General features: G+C 38.7%; 1 pseudogene; it reads left to right on the forward strand.

Annotated features, from left to right (window-relative positions):
* Positions 1 to 7,747: 7,747 nt before the first annotated feature.
* On the forward strand, positions 7,748 to 8,075 carry LOC121812174 (annotated as a pseudogene).
* The last annotated feature ends 28 nt before the right edge of the window (positions 8,076 to 8,103 follow it).

Here is an 8,103-nt window from a genome sequence, read left to right on the forward strand (position 1 = left end):
TCCAGTGTCTCAGTGTTGGAGAGTTTTCAGATTTCCAATGTAGCAGAATACATTTTTTCACTGCAGTACTCGCAAGTAAAATAAAATATTTCTTATGATAATTCACATTTATAGAATGTGTCACCTGTGTCACCTAGAATCCATAGTTTTGGGTCCAGTTCGATTTGGATCCCCATTACCCTTGAGATTATTTCAATGGCCCGTCTCCAGAACTCTTCTATCACTGGGCAATTCCACAGCATGTGGAGGAGATCACCATCTGTCACCTTACATCTCAAACATTGGGGGAGTAATTAATATCAATTTTATGTAACCTATAAGGGGTATAATATATCCTATGAAATATATTAAATTGCATTTGCCTGTGATTTGTAGAAATTAACATGGTCTGTGCCTGTTCCAAGAAATGGTGCCATTCTACCTCTTCATAGACATAGCCCAGGTCTGTCTCCCATTTTCTTTTTAAAGACGCTTTATTATAGTCAGGTAACTTTTCATTGATAATAGTGTATATAGAAGATGCTATTCCTTTTATTGACTTCCATGGTTTGGTGCAAAGATGCGTTTCAAGAGGAGTTTCTTTAGGATTGGATTTCTCTTTGACCCAATCTCTTATTTGTAGGAATTTGAAGAAATTTTGTCCTGGGAGTTTGAATTGTTCCTTTAGTTGTTGAAAGTCAATAAATGTATCATTATTGTATAAGTTGGCAACAGTTTGAATATTTCTGTCCTTCCATCCCCGCAATATTGGATCAGCAATATGATGAGAGAGATCAGGGTTGGCCCATAAGGGTGTCCTTCTAAGAAAAGAGATATTTATTTTCAGAAGTGAGTGGGATTCCTGCCAGGCGCAGAAGGTGTTTAATATTATCAAATTGTTTGTGAGCTTGGATAGACATTTTTTTGTACCTAAAAATAGAACATCTTTTAATTGGGGTTCACCTCATGTTGTTCTATTGGAACCCATCGAACCTCACTCCTCTCTGCATGTAGCCAGATCCAAATTGATCGGTACTGGGAGGCAAGATAATAGTTCCTAAAGTTTGGTAAATTAAGTCCTCCCCTTGAATATGGGGCCTGTAGTGAGGAGAGTTTGACTCTTGGATTTTTCTTTTGCCATATGAAAGAAGTTATGAGTTTGTTTAGCTCTTTGAAGAAACTTTTAGGAACATTTGTAGGGAGACATTGAAATAAGTAGATAAACTTAGGCAAAATGTTCATTTTAACAACATTAATTCTCCCTATAAGAGATAATGGAAAATCCATCCATCTCTGAATATTAAGTTTGGTTTGCTCCAACAGTTTGATGCGATTTAATTTGAATATTTGATCCTCGGATTTACCAATTTGTATACCCAAATATGTAAATCCATTATTACACCACTGTAATGGGTCAGTAAGAGCTCTAATACGGCTATCTTGTATATTTAATGACATAATCTCACTTTTGGTATAGTTTAACTTGTATCCTGAGGCTGCACTGTATTCTTTACGACACTTCATTAAAGAGGGAATTGATTTAAGAGGGTCCGTTATATACAGTAGGAGGTCATCTGCGTATAGAGAAAGTTTATGTTCACTTGTGCCGAATTTGATTCCAGATATGGAGGCATTAGTACGGATGGCAACTGCTAGTGGTTCGATCGCAATCGCAAAGAGCAAGGGGGAACTTGGACAACCTTGTCTGCAACCTCTAGTTAAAGAGAAAGTGCCAGAAAGCACATTATTTGTTATGATATTGGCTCTGGGGGCATTAAAAAGTGTCCTAACATAGCGGGTGAACTTTTCTCTGAAGCCCATGGCTTCCATTGCCTGAAATAGAAAGTTTGGCTCAATCCTGTCAAATGCTTTATTAGCGTCCATGGAGATTATTAGCAGTGGGTCTTGGTTTTTTTGAGCAGTATTCAGTATATGGAGCAAACGCCGCACATTATCTGCTCCATGTCTGTTTTTAATGAAGCCTGTTTGGTCGGCATTTATTATCTTAGGCATAATGTCCTCCAATCTAAGTGCAATTATTTTAGATAATATTTTAAAATCTGCATTTAAGAGGCTGAGGGGTCTGTAAGAGTCACATCTCTGTTTGTCCTTGCCCGGTTTTGGCAATAATGTGATTATTGCAATTTCCAATGATTCTGGTAATTTATTATTTTCTAAAGCTTCTTTAATCATATTTGTTAGTGGTGTCAATAATTTATTAGAAAAAGCCTTATAATAATCAACTGGAAATCCATCTGGTCCAGGGGTTTTATTATTTTGTAAACACTTGAGGGCTCGAAGAACCTCCATCTCAGATATATCTGCATCAAGCAGTTCTTTGTCCTCATTATGTAATTTAGGAAGGGTTATTCCATCTATAAATCTTTTTGCAGCAGTGCTGTCGACCCCTTGCTCAGATTTATACAGATCTTCATAGAACCGTTTAAACTCTGCATTTATGAGTGCTGATTCATCAAGAAGTTTATCATCTTCCGTTAATATTGTCCGTATAAATTTATCAGATGTTTCTTTCTTAATTTGCCAGGCCAGTAGTTTACTTGTTTTGTTTCCAAATTCGTAGTAGTGATATCTAGTTCTGGCCATGGCTGCTTCTGCTCTGCTGGTGCATAAATTATCATATTGCAACCTTATTTTTGTTAATATATTGAGGTATTCTTCCTTTTTGGTAGCAATATATTCCTGTTCCAAGTTTTTAATGCCAATCTCCAATTTAGTTATCTTCTCTCTGACCTTTTTAACCTTATTGGCACCGTATGACATAACCATACCTCTCATATAGGCTTTGAGGGCTTCTCAAATATTGGCATGTGAAGAGGAGTTTGAATTGGCATCTAGGAATATTTCAATATTAGTGTTCATATATGAAATAAAATCAGAGTCTCCTAGCATATAATTTTTAAACCTCCACCTGTAGGTTACACTTTGCGACATATTGGTGGCCCAGGAAAGTTTAATGGGATTATGGTCTGAGAAAGTAGCTGCTAAGTAGGAGCAATCTATCACTGTTGCCATCATATTTTGTGGTACAAGAAACATATCAATTCTAGAGTGTGTATTACAGTATGTACTGGTGAAAAAAAGAAGTCCCTCTGGCCTGGATGGAGGTTTCGCCACACATCAATTATGCCTATATCCTTCATACCTTGGTTCAGTGCTGTTGCTGCCTTGGATAGTGAAGCTGTTTTGGGTGAGGACCGACCCAAAGAGGGGTTTAGGACCAAATTAAAGTCTCCACCCACAATATACTGGCCCTCAATTGTAGCCACTTTCATTATTAAGTTGTTAAAGAATAAAGGATAGTCGTAGTTGGGCCCATATATATTTACCGAAGTTATCTTATTTCTATTTATTTCACAATCTACAAGTAAGAATCTGCCATTTTTGTCCTTTTCAACTGAATTTAGTTGAAAGTTCAGGTGTTTATTAATAAGCAGGGTAACGCCTCTTGCTTTGGAAGTATATGATGAGTAAAAAACATTGCCTACCCAATCTCTTCGTAATTTTAAATGTTCCAGCGTCTGTGAGGTGGCTCTCCTGGATAAAAGCGACATCTACACTCTGCCTCTTTAAGTATGTCAGCATTTTTTTCCTCTTAATAGGTGAATTAATCCCTCTAATATTCCAAGATATACAAGTTAGATGACCCTTAATTTAATGTTTATTATTGATTAAATATATTATTTTATTATTATTTATTATATATATAAAAATGTAACTATGGATCAGGTAAGTAGTCATGTATTAAACTCTGGGGATTTCTGAACACATTCCTGCTTTTCTGAGTTTCGATGTGGTGAAATTCTGTACATGGGTATAATAGTAAGATACAGCCTAGACCAGGGAGCTATCTGAACAGTTGTGTAAGTATGAGTAAAATTTTTGGTAAGAGACCATACATAACCCCAAAACGTTAAAATAAAAACCTGCCTCATAAAACCCCTATAACAAAACCACATTAGGTAGGTAATTCAACTAAACAATAGTGGTGGCCCAGGCAGCTGTTAAGGTTGAAACTTTAGCCTTGGTGAAATATTTACAGCAAAGTACTAAATTTTTACATTTAGATACAGAACGTAGCTGTGTAAGGGACAAATAAACTGGTTGATCAAGATGTAATCACACTCATCCAGTAAGGGATTGATATCATAATCATAAATGAACACAAAATCTGTACTTTTATGAATTCGTACACATTATTTTAACTGAGTAATGAGCAAATATTTATATTAGTTATCAAATACTGGATTACTATAAATCATATCTCCAATTCGTCTGACAAGAAATCACAGCAGCGTCTCTTCTTTCTCCGCAAACTAAGAAGAGCAGGAGCACCAGCCCCCATCATGTACACTTTCTACAGAGGCACCATCGAGAGCATCCTGTCGAGCTGCATCACTGTGTGGTTTGGAGCCTGCAATGCGTCCTGTCATAGAACCCTCCAACGCATAGTGAGAGCTGCAGAGAGGATCATTGGTGTCTCTCTCCCCTCCCTCCAGGACATTTACAGCACCCGTCTCACTAAAAAAGCCCTTTGCATAGCGGCTGATCCCACGCACCCAATGCAAAGCTTCTTCAAGCTGCTGCCGTCAGGGAGGAGACTGCGGAGTCTCCAGGCCAGGACCAGCAGACTGAAGGACAGCTTCATCCATCAGGCTGTCAGGAAGCTTAACTCCCTCCCGATTCTGCCCCCTCTCCCCTCTTCTCCTCCATGGTCTCACTGAACTCTGTCACACACACACACACACACACTCTGACTCACTCACTGGCCTGCACCAGTTACCAGTCACTTTGTGGAGCATTGGACTGCCATTACCTCATAAGACTTTGTTGTTACACTATCTCTTACCATATATTACTAAATCTCCATTTGCACTATTTGCCTATTTGCACTACTCTGCCTGGTTTACACTCAATGTCATTTACCCTTACCTGAATATTGTATATTGCATAGCTTTCTTGTTAAATTGTATTGTATTTATTTAAATTTTTACTTTTTAATTATTTTATTTGCATTTTTTAATCACTCTCTTATATTTAAATGCTCATTTGCTATTTCATCTAGGGTTTGAGAGTAACGAAATTTCTATTCTCTGTATGTCCTGTACATGTGGCAGAATTGACAAATAAAGTTGACTTTGACTTTGAAGTGGAGGATGGAGAGTTTCTATGTCAATGCTTGATGTTATAGTCTTTCCCCCCCCCCCTTCATTTCACCTCCACCCCCAAATTTAACAGTGGAGGACTTCTCATCTGAGAGTACAAGGGCGAATTGCTTTGTTGAGATCACATTACATCACTTTAGTCTACTCACTCGGAAGATCTTTCAGATAACGTTGTGCTTCAGCAGGAGTGGGGAAAATTTTGATAGATCCCTGGTGCCTGATGCGAAGTTGCGCTGGGTACATCAGAGCATATTCAATCTCCTTCTCTCGCAGCCTCTGTTTCACGTCACGGAACTCGTCTCTTCTGCGTTGCAGGTCTGCGCTGTAATCCGGGAAAAAAGATATTTTCTTATTCTCATATGTCATCTCTCCCTTACTTCTAGCCAGTCGGAGGACTTTCTCTTTGTCTCTGAAGTTCAGAAACTTAGCAATGAGGGGCCGTGGTCTGTCAGACTTCTTCCCGACGCGGTGTACTCTTTCAAGGGTAATGTGTGAGGTGAAGTTATCATTCCCCAGGATTTGTGGTATAAATTTCTCCAAAAATCCCACAGCTTCTGCTTGCTCAGGGATGTTCAGTATCCTCAGGTTGGATCTTCTGCTGCGGTTCTCCAAGTCGTCAATTTTGTCTTTGAGTTGCATTGTAAATTTCTCCATTTTATCGACACGGTTGTATGTATCTTTAATGTCGTCTTCGTTTGCGCTCACTCGCGCCTCCATCTCCTCAACCTGCTCGGAAAGCGCATAAGAGAGGATTCAATTTTCGTCAGGGTTATTTGTATGTCGGCCGTTTTTTTGTCAATATGTTTCGTGAGGTCCTCTTTAGTTTCTTTGATAGCATTGAGTAATTTGCTAATTGGCAATTCCTCCTCCCCATCCGCCATATTTCTTGTTGCCAATGTGTGCAGGTGTCCTGTAGTTTTGGCCGTTTTCTTTAGTTTTGAGTGTCGCAAATTATAACTTGCCATACAGACGTTTCTTTAGTAACTTTGCCTCTTGCTATGGTCCAGAATTGTATGAAGGCAAGTCAGGATAAAGATAGATTCCTGGGCCTACCGCCGGGAGCTCACGAATACACAACTACTCTCGTCCGCTATCAGCCATCTCTAATTTTTCATGTGTCTGAGCGAACACACAAACCCATTGAGCATCCCTTGGACCACTGTGAGCAACAGCAGACGTGTGCACTGTGGTCACGCCAGCATCGAATCCATCCAAGTTACATGGTTTATTAAAATAATCAAATCACAGCATTTACATTTATGTTAGACTACTTTTAATTAACTGCTTTAGCCCACTTATAATTAACTGGACTGGCCATCGGGCATACCGGGCATTTGTTCGTTTTTACGGGCCAATGGTTTTGTTGTTGTTTTTGTAACGGTATAAACAGTGAAAGGTGGTGGATTGGCCAGATACTGGCCGATGTGTAAAAATACCTGTAAAAACAACTAAATAACACCAGGATCCTTTTCTATGTAGCTGACAGCTGGTAACTGTGCAGGGGCGGGTCTAGCAAAGATTTGCCAGGTGGGCAGGTAGGGCATTAACAGGGAAAGGAGGGCACAAAGAAATACACATCTCAAACACCGCTGTCACTCCTAACAGTGAGATACAAATCAATTAAAAATAAAGATATCTGTAGCTTTAATTTGAATAATAATATATGCGGCTTTGAGTTTTTATATGTAGCATTTTAAAACTGAACCCAAGTTTTGTCCAGTTAAAAAATGAATAAAAAATGAAAAGGATTTTAACATTTACATTTTCAGAAAGAAAGTGTTTGAACTCAATAATTTCATTCAAATAAATTTTACCTTTGAATGAAAACGGTCAAGAGTGGAAGAGTGCCATACTTTAAACTTGTGTTTGGGGATCTTGTGGATCAGTGGAAATTGGATGGCTTAAATCTTTTACAATTAAACTCAAAACAGATATATAATAAAATCAATCTAAAAAAAATGAAGGTATGATACAATATAAGGCTGTGGAAAAAGAAGAAAATCAGAAAATAGTTAAAAACATATATGACAAAGTAATATCCGAGAACATGAGAGATACAGTGTGGCTTATCTCTGTCGGACGTCTCCCAGTAAGAGCTGTGGTTCTGTGGAGTTGCTTCGTTACTACTAAGAAATGCCCTATGGAGAATTGTGATGAAGACGAAACTCTTGATCATCTATTGATATCGTGTTACAGGACGGTTGAAATAAGAAGGAGGATGGAAAAACTAGGTTTTAATATTGAAAATAATATAAAATCAGTAAGATATGGTTTGTTTAAAGAAAAGATGAGTGAAAATAAAAGAAGATTGTTTTGGTTGGTGATGTGTATTATAAATGTCCACATATGGAAAACAAGAGCTAAAGGTGTTATAGAACAAAAAATGATAAGTAGTTTCACCGTATGTAAAAACATTGTACTGAGCTGAGAAGAAGAAAAACGAGAGATATGAAATTAGGGAATGACTTACCGTGGGAGCTTTTATTATTGTAATATGTAAAATAAGATGTGAATAATTTGTGTATGGTACTTGTATTATGTGTATTTGTATTGTGAATTTTGATATTTAAATAAAATGATTAAAAAAAAAAAGCAAGGGTGGCAAAGGACTCGGCAAAGGAGGCGCCAAGCGTCACCGTAAAGTTCTCCGTGATAACATCCTGGGCATCACCAAACCGCCATCCGCCGTCTGGCTCGCCGTGGCGGAGTGAAGCGTATCTCCGGTCTGATCTAGAGGAGACCCGCGGTGTGCTCAAGGTGTTCCTGGAGAACGTCATCCGTGACGCCGTCACCTACACTGAGCACGCCAAGAGGAAGACTGTGACCGCCATGGATGTGGTGTACGCTCTGAAGAGGCAGGGCCGCACTCTGTACGGCTTCGGCGGTTAAACTCCTTCACCCCAATCCACCAAACGGCTCTTTTAAGAGCCACACACTTCAC

Source organism: Haplochromis burtoni, unplaced genomic scaffold (genome assembly GCF_018398535.1).
Source record: "Haplochromis burtoni strain Fernald_Lab_line unplaced genomic scaffold, NCSU_Asbu1 Contig_454, whole genome shotgun sequence".
NCBI lineage: Eukaryota > Metazoa > Chordata > Actinopteri > Cichliformes > Cichlidae > Haplochromis > Haplochromis burtoni.